The following is a 13,265-nucleotide window of genomic DNA, read 5'->3' as shown; positions in this document are numbered from 1 at the left end:
CATGACTCTGAACAGTGGAAAGCCGTAATGAGCAAGCAAAATTCTTCAAATTTAGCAATCAAGTAACCCAACTGTGTGCTTACGGCACTAGGGTGTGTAGGCACCACTGTGGTTTCCTGTTCTATTGTGTCTCTATTTGATGACTCAGTCGCACTTTCACTTCTTGAGGCCACATGAAAAACACTGGTCATTCAACCACATTAACACCGCCCAAAGAACACTGAATCATATCCTCGATCACTAGTACATAGCACATAGATTTCCTAATCTGGAATAATCCGGTATGTCTTTTTTTTGTACTCCTGTGCAGCGATGAGAGTCCATGCAGGACTCTATAGCCTTTTCCAGTATACTCAGACACTCAGGCACAGAAATAAAACAGAAAACACACACACAGAGTACCTTGTGAGTCATGAACTGTAGCTGTAAGGCTGTACAGCTGTAAGGAGGAAAAAGATACACACAGTGAGTAGAGCTACTACAGTCTGCAGGCTCTCACAATGCAATTTTAAAAGAGCTGATCATCAGCGTGAATACTGATGCGGTCACGGGATAAAATCAAAAACCATGTTATTTTTTGATCGGTACCTGAATACTGAAGTCGCACAGATATGCAGAAATCATTAAATATCAACACGTTCTGAATGAGAGACTGCACTGTATATACAGACTGCCCTGTGATTGTTTTACCTGTAAAATATAACAATGTTGCTATGAAGCAATTCAAGAAATGTATTTTCTAGATGAAAAAAAGAACTCAAATTGTAATTTTGTAGCCCTTCATTTTGAACGGATTATTTACAGTCTGTAAATGAGTCATGTAAACATGCAGAACAGTGCAGAGTAATGAATTCCTGCTGGTCTGCAGAAACAGTAGCGTAAGATATTACAGAGAGGTGAATCGCTGCTTATGACAAGCTCCCTTAATGACAATTTAAGTAAGAGACCAGGAGGTGTTTTTGATCTTTTAATCGAACATTTTAACTTTTTAAATACAAATGAGTGAAATATTTTTCAAACTCTGTTTTCAATACACCCAGCACTAGATCCAGTGGTGAATAAGCCTGTGAGTGCTTTGCCATTAAAACCGTAGCAGAAAGAAACTGGTTTGGCTGAAGCAAACTAAACATGGATCTAATAAGCAACTTTTTTAGAAGCTTTTTTCTTTCTTTTTTTAAAATCAGTGCTTTACCTTTCATATAGACAGAGAAAACAACACGCAGACAAATAAACTTATCCTGTGGCCCAGGTATCACATGACCTTTTTCGACGTAAGTGTTCAAACACAAAAGGAATATAAATATGGTTGTTCGGAAGATGATGATATGTCACTTAAAAGTAGATTTTATAGGTTCTGAACCAAAGGATTATTGGACTTTCCTCCCGAGAAGTGAAACTTCGTTTTTTTTATAGACTAAAAGAAAAAAACGGACATATCGTAAACCCTACAAGGCTCATGGAGGGAACATTTTTCCAAAAAGTCAGGATAACAAAACAAAGAATTCCGAAACACTGATAATCTTTGCAAAATGTTTCTTTTTTAAAATTTTGTCATATCTCAGTGTTTAAAAATTCATTAAAAATAATCCTTGACCTGCATCCTGATCCAGATTCACAACACAAACTAATTACTTGTTTGTTTTTTTTAACCACACAGCTGAACTTTCCACAAAGGTTTGTTGAAATTTCATTTAACATGTTACATTAATAATCAGCTAAAAACTAATAACAGAAAATATCCTTCTCAAAGGTGATAAAGTCAGCGACCACACGAGATCACCTCTCAATAAACCGCATATGCTCACGCTGTTAATATATTACATATTTCTGAGTAATAAAAAGCAGCGTTGATTATTTATTACTTTTTAAAACTATTGTACTTAAATATAAACTGACAGATGCCAACTAGACCACACCCTACTTACATAACACACATCACGTTGGTGAAAAATAAACGTGTATCCATCTGGTTAAAATACAAAAATCATTTGAACACAATCGCCAACCAGCACTGCAAGATAAAAACTCAAGACAACCACCTCTCATCTAAGCTCCCAGGGAATATTGACCGATAAGGGGACTGTAACATGTGCAGTTAGGGGCACACTAATAGAGAGGTCCTCTGCCGGCTGGACACTGATATGTGGCATGTGTCTGCAGCCGTTAAGACGGCACTGCCACGCTGTGTCAGACAAGGTAATAGACCTTTTACTGCGGTAACTGACTTTACAGACTCTAAAGATAACAACCTGTATCCTGGGTTGATTCTTTAGGACGGCATTCCATATTTCTGAGGTGGTGAATATACCTAAAGGTCCCACAGATGAAAGCTTTTCTTTCCTTTATATGCATCATCATTGCTGGAAGACTCTTTTTAGATCCAGATAAGCCGAGAGTGAATCCAAGCTATGAATGAGTGAATGATAACCGACAAAAATCAAAACCAACCTTTTCAAATGTCTCAAAAGTGAAAAGCAAACCATGGGGCTTTAGCCACTGCAGTCAAGAGCAACAGTGTGACAGGGATGTGTTGCTCATAAAAGCCTATTAATAGCTGCAGTGATTACTTTTAAACAATGTAGCATAAAACCAACATTTTGCTATCAACTACAGGCCTTATATTCAAAGACAGTATTGATTATGAATAATCCCATCTAGTAGTGCCGTGTTGAGGCTTTACGTGCTAGTTAATAACCGCACAACTTGGTTTGATTTCAGTTTTGCAATTTAGCTGTGACTTGCAAAACCTGTGAAAGCACAGGACACCGAAGACACCCCCCCTTTTTTTAACGGCTCCTTCTTCCTTTGCTGCAGTGTTCTCTGATTGGCTGAATACATGTGTCAAGTCACTTCAGTGCTGTCAGAATGAGGACTGTTATTGGCTGGTAGTCCAATCCCCACTCCATCCATCTCCTTGAGCCAAGGCGTAAATCAGTAGGCAAACAGTTAAGTGCGTCAGGTGGGGCTGCAGCCGCTGCACTCCTGAAGAGGAGAAGGAGGCACTCGGGGCCACGCCAGGTAACAGAACAACAGCATGGAAGCAGATGAACGGCCCAATGATTTTCAATAAACTTCATTCACAGGTGGACTGAGTGTAAAGGTGCAGTGGAGGACTGAGGCACTTCTACTAAGATTTTTCAAGGGCTGTAAATTCATCCACAAAGAATTATTGAAATGGTAAAACTAGGTCATGTGAGAATAAAATATATCTTTAGGGAAAAAGTTGAATTCGTACTAAGGGGTTACCTCCCCTACGATGATCCCTGACTAGCAGTCTAACAAGAGCCACATTTATTTTAATCTATAAAGCGCTTTTTCACACAAGTCAAAGTCACGGCCTCTCTCGAGTCTCATTCAGCCATCTCTCTGACTCTACAGTTTCACTGACATGTTCCACACTCACTTCAGGGCAGCACATCAAAGCCCGACAGTGTGAGCAAAGCTGGCTGGCTTCACACAAAGACAACACAATGACACTGCAGTAAAGGAAAAAAAAAAAGATTTAGGTCATGTCAGTGCTGTGAGTCACTTCTTGTGGTCTTCTGCCATACGCTGCTGACATAAATAGCATCAGCACCACACAGACACACAGACTATCACTCATGCTGTACTACTGATACGAAGTGGCCACAAACAATGATTATCACATCACACAGACTTGATAGATAGGAAAAGTAAATGGGAGTGGAGTCTTTTTCCAACAGGGATGTTGTTTGTGGCGTACATAGCCGTGGGTGTGACTTCCACCTGCAGGCCAGCCCAGGAAGTGAGATTCGATAAGGGCTAAACTTACCGGGTGGGGGGTAACGCAGTTGGCGCTCTCCATCCATTCCAGAAGTTCTTAGAGCCACCTACAGAAGGGGAAAAAACAATAACAATGATCATTAGCTCATATGCAGAGTAGGTAGTACCAAACCAGCAAACTTTAGCTATTAACAGTCCTGTGACGTCTTGACTATTTTTTTGTTGCTGTGCTCCACATACGTCAGTGCTCATAAGGAATCTAACATTCTGATCAGTGCAAGAGTGACTGATTTGCAGATTGAGGTCAGGATTTGGCTCGGAGTGTTATGTAACCTGGTATATGGGCCAGAATAATAGTATTACATATGAGCGCAGTTCAAACGGGAGCCACGGCGGTGAAAGGGAGGCTGATGCAGACTGCGGCAGTGTCTGTGTTTTTAGGCAATGGCTCAGTGCTCACAACAGACAGACGTGCCCCAGAGAGTAGTCTGAGCCTTTTTCGTCTTGCCTTGTTTCATTTCTCTCCTTCCACATCAGTGTGCGCTCACCTTTCTCACCCACGCGTGGCTATTCTGTTCCTTACATTTTGTTTCCTAAAATTTCTTGATGTTGCCGTAGCTGCGGTTTAACGTTTTCTACTTTTCCCATTCGGTCTGTGATAAACTGCCCGACCACAAGACAGACAGTAGCTAGATGAGACAAACAGACAGATAAATAGATAGATAATCTCTGTAGCAGGGATCTCATTAGGGCCTTGTCAATCTCTCATTGCCACTTTTGTTTTTCTGTTGGTTTTTTTTTTCTGTCTTGCTCTAGAAGGGTGGGATATCCGCATTGGTTGCTATGGCACCAGACAGCTCCTCATTTCCTCAGACAACGGCTAACTGTGATTGTGTGCGTGTGAGTGTGTGTGTGTGTGCATGTGTGTGTGCCTCTGTGTATGTGTGCATCCACATGTCTAACTGTGTGCACAAGTAACGCATACATGTGTTAGGCCTCTCGTGTTTAATGTGACGAGTTCCAGCAAAGCGATAATCATCACTCTGCTTCTGCAATCAATTACAAAATCCACTTAAGATTCATAAACCATGACATATAAGCAGCTGCAGCTCAGCTTCATGCTACGTTTTAACTAGGTCTTCCCTCTGACTGACTTGATTTATTCAAGGGATCTTAGCGGGGTTACAACTCCTGTGTGACTGAGAAACAGAGTGAATTTCTGTTAGATGTGGCTCTCAGTGTCTGTCTTGCTTTTCCTCTGCTGCTCAGTACTTTGTCAGATGTAAGTCTGTTTGACTTTACAAACCAGCATCTTAGAGCCTTCATCCTTGCTGACCTGCTCTTTCACCTCAATTTGCACTCCAGCAGATGGCAGTGTCTGCTTGACACTGTAGCATACGCCTCCCAAACCACATTTCACTGAATGTTTCTTTAAAGCGGGGAAAGAGTTAATCAGAAAAACAAGCTTTTCACAAAAGTAATTTTTTAAAAAATTCATGCGCTTCTATTTTCTAACAAAAACTGAGGTCAGCGTTATCAGTTAGCGAATTTGAAATACTGACTGGTAAGAGGAAAGAATGTCTTAGAGCTCCTCGGTGTCAGGGACAGGCTAATTTTACAATTAAATTCTCCGGTTCCCAAAAAAAGAAACAACTAAGCCTGAAAATATAGGACTGAACAGTATACCCATGATGTTTTTTTCAAACTCTACAGGAACGAACGAATAAAAGGAGGACCAAGTATGTTTAACCAAAGAACAAGGCAGCCTGAAACCGGAGCTTGATGTCCTGATGGCTGGGATGGCAAAGAAAAGGGCCACTTGTCTTTCTGTGTGTGTCTGTTCATGTACGTGTATATGTATATGTGAACAGGCTGCGGTGTTGGGTGAAAGAGGTGTGTTTTTTCCACCCTGAGGGGCCTCAGACTAGGGCGGGCGAGGCGGAGCTCTGGGGAGGCGCAGCGTGGGGAGGGTTGTTTTAACTGAACTCAGTGCACTGTAACAGCAGTCGGGGCGGGAGGTCACAGAGTCCAGCATTCCTCTAGAGCGTTGTCTGTTTACATGACCGCCGCTGCCTGGGGGAGGTGGCAGCTCTGCATAACTATAACATCATATAACTCTCATCGCTTGCCTATATGTCCATCATCTAGCAGAGAGATAAGAAAGCTTTATTCAGTGTTCCTAATGTTGAAATCTGTTCAAGCTTGAGACTTCAGTCAGCCACTTCATTCTGAGTGTACAAAAATGTCTCCAGTCACAATGGCTTCAAAGCACACTCGAACCTTTGTTTGTGCAGTAATGGAGGCACAGTAATATGCTTTCTTCTCTCTATTTTGCATTACAGGCAGCGATACTTCAACAAGCGACATTACTGCATGTAGTTGGAATGACCTCTGAGTTAGACACAACATGCAGTACCTGTACTGCACGCCAGCAACTTATAGAGCTGAACAATTGTTAATGCTGCAATGCCTTGTGGATACTTGAGAATCCAGAGCATGAAACACATTTGAGCTTAGCCATCTGCATTTTATTAAAATTTGACTGACTTGTGTTTCTTCAGGCAATTGCTCAATCCCTGCAGTCTTTGCTAAATGGGAGTGATTTTAATTGTAGTTCATTGCTTAAAAAAAGACTATAATTCACATTTTTGCCATGCTGAGAAAGCAAATTCTGCATATTTTCTGTATAGGATTATTACACTGTGGTTAGTGTGTATGTAAAAAAAAAAATGTGTGTGAAAATGTGAAAAACATTGCAGAGCAGGATTAAGGGGCAAAAAATGAGATTATGTCAGGTGGGTCAAAGGACCAGCTCAGCCTACTCTCAAGTGGCTGAACTTATCAGGTTATTTACGTGGAACAACTTCGACTTGGTTGGCTGGAGTTGCTGCTGGCCTCTCTGCAGAGCTAATGCGGGCTAAACTTTGACTGTAGCTCCTCTGTGCTGCTGCTTTTCACATCCCAGAGCCTAGAAGCCAGCTGGTCAGCTCCAGGGGAGCACAACAGAGATGGGGAGTGACATCCAAGCCCTAGAGAGACAGTGCTCTGACTGTACTGTGGACTAGGGAGGGGGAGCATGGCTGTCAAAGGCACCATTGTTTGACAGGCTTGCATGGTTTCACGTGCAGCACATGATTCTCACTGAGGGTCTGAACTATAGCCCAGTTCGATCTCAACTGTCCGGGAGGATGTAGTTGTGGCCTCCCGGGCAGGTTAAAGTGTAACTGTGTCCGTGTTTTCTCAGGAAAGTGTGTTTACCTAGAGGACCAACATGGAGGCCCTTTTGTTTAACTAAGTAGCGAGGCTCGCCCTAAAAGTAAAGCTCTGTGAAATACACAGGAACGAGGAGGCCCTTCGGTGCTCCACTAACTGGTTGGTAGGAAGTATTTTCTTGACTGTGTGTACTCAAATGTTTGTTTGCAAGTATGGGGGGAAAATGAAGTCACATGCACAGACAATTACATGTCAAACAAATCTATCAAGTATACAAAGGAATACAAGCTGAGATTTTTTCATCCAGATAAATCCAAACAGCCCACAGTGAAAGGGTACACAATTCAGAGGTACCAGTCTCGTTTAGAGACCAGAACAGCTGCAGCTAATTAAATGCAACTAATCACGCAGGTTTAGAAAGAGGAAATTCGGGCATTTTTAAACATTTGGCCTCATTCTTAATAACTTGTCACCACTCAAATATTGGGTCCAAACGACTTTGCACTTGATACCAAACTAATCAAACCACTTGGGTAGGCTGTGGGATAATGCTGACTTAGCAGGAGATATGGAGAAGTAAATACGGTTAGATGAGACATGAAAGTGAAAGAAATGTGATAAATACCTCTAAATAACCAGTCTTTTAATCTGAGAGCTTCAAACAAGAAATTCAAGCAAAAAAATAAATTTAATTTAAAAAAACCAACCCCAACATCATCAATTGAGTAAATTCCTCGCAAGACATAGTATACAGCTGACACAGATGAAGTTGTACTGCATGGGTTCAATCAGTAGCAGCTCAACAGTTTTGCGTACATAAAATATTTTATCAAATGAGACCATTTATCGCACCTAGATCATAATTTCAGGGAAATAACTGGTGAAAATGCTACTTAGGATTTCAAACCAAAACAGCACACCCTCCAACGGACCAGGTAAGCTGTGCAGTATGCGTTGCCATGTCTTTAGGCTCAACATAGCTCACTGACTCATTAACCTCACTTCACAGTACACCCCTCTGATTTAACGTTTACCATGTTCACACTGCAGCTGAAAGTAACGGGGAGATCATCGGTTAGCAGACGTTTTGATACAGACGTTTTGAGTAACGTGTATTAAAACTGATCCACGTAGCAAAATTTATGACAAACCAAGTATTTCACGAGATATTTAGCTGCATAGTCAGGAGATCACCAAGCCATTAGTGATGACCTCTGGGCCAACACATGTACAAATTATCATATCAATCCATCCAACAGATGTCGAGAGGGTGAACCAATTCTGTAAACTCATTTACAAATGTTTATTTTGTAACCTTTAAGTGGTCCGACTGTTTTTTAGTCATCGATCCAGCTGTTAACACTAAAACTGCTAACACAGCACATCAATGTCTCGACAGGTATGTCCGAGCACAAGTATGTTTACTTTGTTTCTCTCTGCCCCTACCAGAGATCAGCATGCCGACTGCTGTCAAACACAAACAACAAGCCACTCCAATGATGGAGGAGGGAAAAAAAATCTCATATATCCTTGAAATACTTTTCTTCCTTTCAACAAAAAAATAAAGTGCGAAAAGTGGATAAGTGGTGGTGTGAAAACATTTTTTGGTGAGTGGGACATAAAAAAAAATTGGTTTTAACTTATTCAGTATAAATTATTATCCTGTCCCTGAAACTGTAGAAAACATTTGCCGTGAAGTTATTAAAGATTCTTTCTGGCCACCAGAATAAAAAGGACAAAAAGCTTTAATTTTAGAAGAAGTAGGCATGATTTATTTTGAATTAAAAAATAAATAAATTGATAACACTTAGAGGAAATACAAAAGGTAATAATACCTGTTTTGCCTTTTTAGTTTTCAATTTTAGTTTCTGAAATAATGTTAAGTTACTTCAAAGTACTATTATTATCTCTTTAATGAAACTAAAGGCAGTGTCTCCGGCTCCGTTTAAAATAATATTCCACCAATCAGTCGATGCATCTTAATCTAACTAAAAGCTTTTTAATGCTGCACAAACCACTCTTTGGTTGTCAACCAAAAATGTGGTCTTTACTTTGCTAGGCCATCGTAACACTGAGACTGGTGCTGACTGCACAACTAAAACTTTTGTGGCTTTTTTAAAACCTTATGCACCAATATAAAAAACAAAAAAGGAATCCCAAAGCAAATTCTTCAGACTGGCTTTGTAATTTTGTCACTTTCAAACCAAGTGTGCAAACTGAAAATGTGTACGCCATAGGTCTCATAAGGTCAACAAACCTGACCATGATTTGTTACATTGCAGCCATTATTTCATATACAGGGACATTAAATTGCTTTCATATAATGTTCTGATCACAGAGTGGATAAATCACTGTCTGTCTCTGTGCTATCAACTATCCAATAAAAGCAAAACTGACTAAAAAATAAATATAAAGATCATGCTCCTAGTATATTTTGTCTTTTTTAAGTAAACTCCGGGAGAGTATTGCGTTCAAAAATGTTCAGTTCGACTGAAAACAATATCAACTCTAAATTCCCACATCTGCTACTCCACATGTAGATATTAGTGCAGCTTTTAATCTTTTAAATCATGGTCTAATTAAACAGTCTGCATATGGATTGAAATCATCAGCTGGTACATGAATGAAAGTTAGTAATCCAAGAGATTTACAATCAAACATTAAAATTATGACAATGTAAAATTGATCAGGGCAGCTATTTAGGACATCTGCTATAACTTACGCATTGCCATTTATGCAGATGACAGTACCATTTTTGTATCTGTTGGTAATTAGAAAGAATTTCAGGAAAAATTATTTGCTCCAGACCAAGAGCCTGCAGCAAACTGCTATTTATAACACACTTTATATGCATGTGTAATGTTGAGACTGACCTTACGGATACTGGGTGAACAATCTTCAAAATGTATGTTTATGTTTATCTAGCCACATATTTTCTTCCACTTATTTTAATTTTCACATTTTGTTTTGTGCTTGATTTTAGCAAAAATGAAATTACACTGATACAGTTTTCAAAGTATATATAGTATCCACAGGTTCTTCAGAGTAAGGATAATCTTTGGAAATGTACACTTTTGTGTTTTTTCTCCAGATAGCTTGCACACTCAGCAAGGGCATCCTGCAGGCAGATATAATGCCTCTTCTCTGGCCCAAGGGTCTATATTTCCACTCAAGATGCTGATTCAGCCAGAGGCTTACTTTGAGAAATAGACAGTAAAGGAAAAAGAAGAAAGTTTAATTTCATAACCTAGAGGAGTAAAATAAGAAGATTGTGGCAAATTGATTAACTCCTCTACTGAACTTATTATTACTGAGAATACACAGATGATCAATAGCTGCTTTAACTAATGCTAAGCTTGTAAAAGTAGCAGTAAACACCCTGGTAGCTCACATATTTAAAAAACAGACCATTGTGTTAGTTCATTAGGTCATGTGACTGCATTTCCTTTGGATTAAGATTGGGACTCTGATTTTTCCTATGGTTTCCTTTCAACCATCTTGCTTATTATCCTGCACTGCTTCCTCAGCATCCTGTAAATTTTATTGATATAATTTAAAATGAACTGCTTCCTAACTGATGCAAGATGTCCAGGCTCTGAGATATCAAGGCAGTTGAAAAACTGTGCTGCTCCCAGCAACATGGCTTAGATGTGCGAGCAGGATTTTATGTGGTGCCTTTTGCATTCATATCATAGCTTTGTGCATTTGTGACAAAAAAAGTTCTTCTTCAACTTATCATCCGTCCACAGAAAATTTGTGGAACATTCTGTCTGTCTTTTACAAACTCGAGATATGCCAAAATACCTTTTGGTTTAAGGTACTAGTGTTTTCTTTCTCTTAATGTAGAATTTCATTCTTACAGTTTTTCTTGTAGTGGTTAAATGAGCAAATGATTTATGAAGTTGTAAAGAATTCTGCAGGTGTTTTGATGTTTCTTTTTTAATAAGAGCTGCACATTGTGTCTTTGTGTTGATGTTGTCCTTGTAGCCATTTTGACCCCAGGCTTTGACAGCTTTTCAGCCTTTTTCCATCTCCTTAATACTTTCTCTAAAGAACTGTAAAAGTTTTCGTGATCAAATTCCATCTTAGGAACAGAATTTGTTTGTAACTACTTGTTGTCACAAAGAGATAAAAAATAGTTAGTAATTAGTTGTAAATAATTAGTTGTGAAGCAATCTAATCATACAGTGCTGTGTCTTGGGGATCAATGATGGTCCAGATAATCACCAATTGCTTGTCAATCATGGCAACTTTTAAGCTTGTTATTCCATTATTGTATTAACCCTTCCATGCATGAATTATGACAACCTCAATCAGGATTTTTTTCTTAAGTATTTTTATTCATCTTTAGACATGAAAAGATGATTAAAAATACTTAAGAAAAAAATCCTGACAGGGTTAAATAACAATGATTACAATGACACACCTCATACATCTATAGTAACATTAAACGACCAGTGGGTGGCAGGGTATGGAGTGACACATCAGTGTCCAATGTAGTGGTTTATGTGCAAGTATACCATCAACACTGACCCAAATACAAGAAAAAAGCCTTTGAATAGCTGTCCACTGTAGTGACCGCTATGTGTGAAAGGGTTAATTTAACAGATCCATATTAAATGTGCCACATATATATCAAATGAGAAGAAAATAAGAGTACAGATAAGGTATGTGTTGTTTTTAGTTTGGTGTGGTGTAGCCACACCTCTTCTCAACTTTTTGTTTCACTGCATATTTACCAGTAGAAGACAGAGAGCAGGAGAGCCGATTTAATTATAATAGACAGTTACTCCTAGTGCCCCATACCACTTTAGGTAAGATGAAAATTAAAAACTTTAAACTAGTAAAGTTAAGTCACTACAAGTTATGTACAAGTCACAAAACAGAACCAAAGAAAGACTTAAATTAAGTTGACTTAATTATTAAATGTTGTTTCAATATACAAAGTAGTTTACAATTAATATGCATAGAGATTTTATGCAAAGATGAACAATAGCTTCTATAAAACGAAGGGGTTTATGCACTGCAATCCTACCATAAAATCCTTCTCTACGTAAGTGTCAGTGAAATTACTTTTTTGCTGACTATACTAATAATTTCCTTGAATCAGTCACCTGAGAAAAATATGCTCTTCTGTGTTTCTTCCATGTGGCACTAATGCATGAGCATCATTGTCATCACTTTAGTCAACATTCCTGTTTAAACATTAGACAGCTGAGCAGTTAATGAAGCTCCTGCTGCCCACGCTCCAATTATTAAACCTATCTCAGAGTTACCTAGTACTTTTCCTATTGCCATCCTATACAAAAATCAATCATGCTGAGACTGACCTCTGTATAATTGAAAGTAGCATAGTTCCTGTTATGAACAATAAAAAAACAATATTTTTTGAAAGACTGTAAGGCTGTGAAAAAAACCCAGTAGAAGTAGAAGCCAATCCAACAACATAGAAAACCCCGATCACTGAAAAAATATATATGTGTAAATACAAATTACCTGACCATAATTATGATTTGTGAGCACCAGAACTCAATTCTAGACCCTCCTGCATCATAGCTCCATATGGGGAAAAAAAATGCTAGACAAACTGAAAAGTGCTTCAGACGTTGCAGAGGGGTTACTAATGTTCCTGTAACCGCTCAGACCGTTTGAGGACGTTGAATAATGTCAACCTATACACTGCAGACACAAACAAAAACCTTGCAGGTTTGGTCTTTGCTACAGAATATGAAGAGACATCTGATAAACATTGGGAGAACATTCTATGGTCAGATGCAGATGAAACCAAGATAAATTTGTTCAGTTCAAATGGGATCCAGCATGTTTGAGGTGGGAAAAAAACAACCACAGTGGGCGCTCAGGGAGAGCACTATCCCACAACTCAAACACAGAGGTGGTAGTGTGACTTTATGTGGCTTCACGAATGCAACCAGAATGTCTGTGGATACACCAAAATGCTAGCTTACAAGATTGTTTCCTTCCACCGGAAGCATATGTCCTGAATCACACAAGAGACTGTAAAGAATGGAGAACATTTGTCTTTTAAGTAAAAGCTGTCACCCTGATGAGAATGTTGCCCAACTTGAAGAACAACTGGAATCTCTGTAACACCAGTAGTTTCCAGGCTGATGTGCAATAACCTTTACATGGCTTCACTCTGTTATACATTTATCCCTGGTTCAAATTTGCTCTCTGTGTAAATGATTTCTCTAAGTTATAATAAATGGGCTGGTTCTTATATAGTGCTTTTCTAGTCTGAGCACTCAAATCTCTTTACACACATTGCCTCATTCACCCATTCACACCCA

This window comes from Neolamprologus brichardi, chromosome 10, assembly GCF_056152115.1.
Source record: "Neolamprologus brichardi isolate AB-2024 chromosome 10, ASM5615211v1, whole genome shotgun sequence".
NCBI lineage: Eukaryota > Metazoa > Chordata > Actinopteri > Cichliformes > Cichlidae > Neolamprologus > Neolamprologus brichardi.
The sequence above is the reverse complement of the archived record's forward strand: the minus strand, read 5'-3'. Positions refer to the sequence as shown.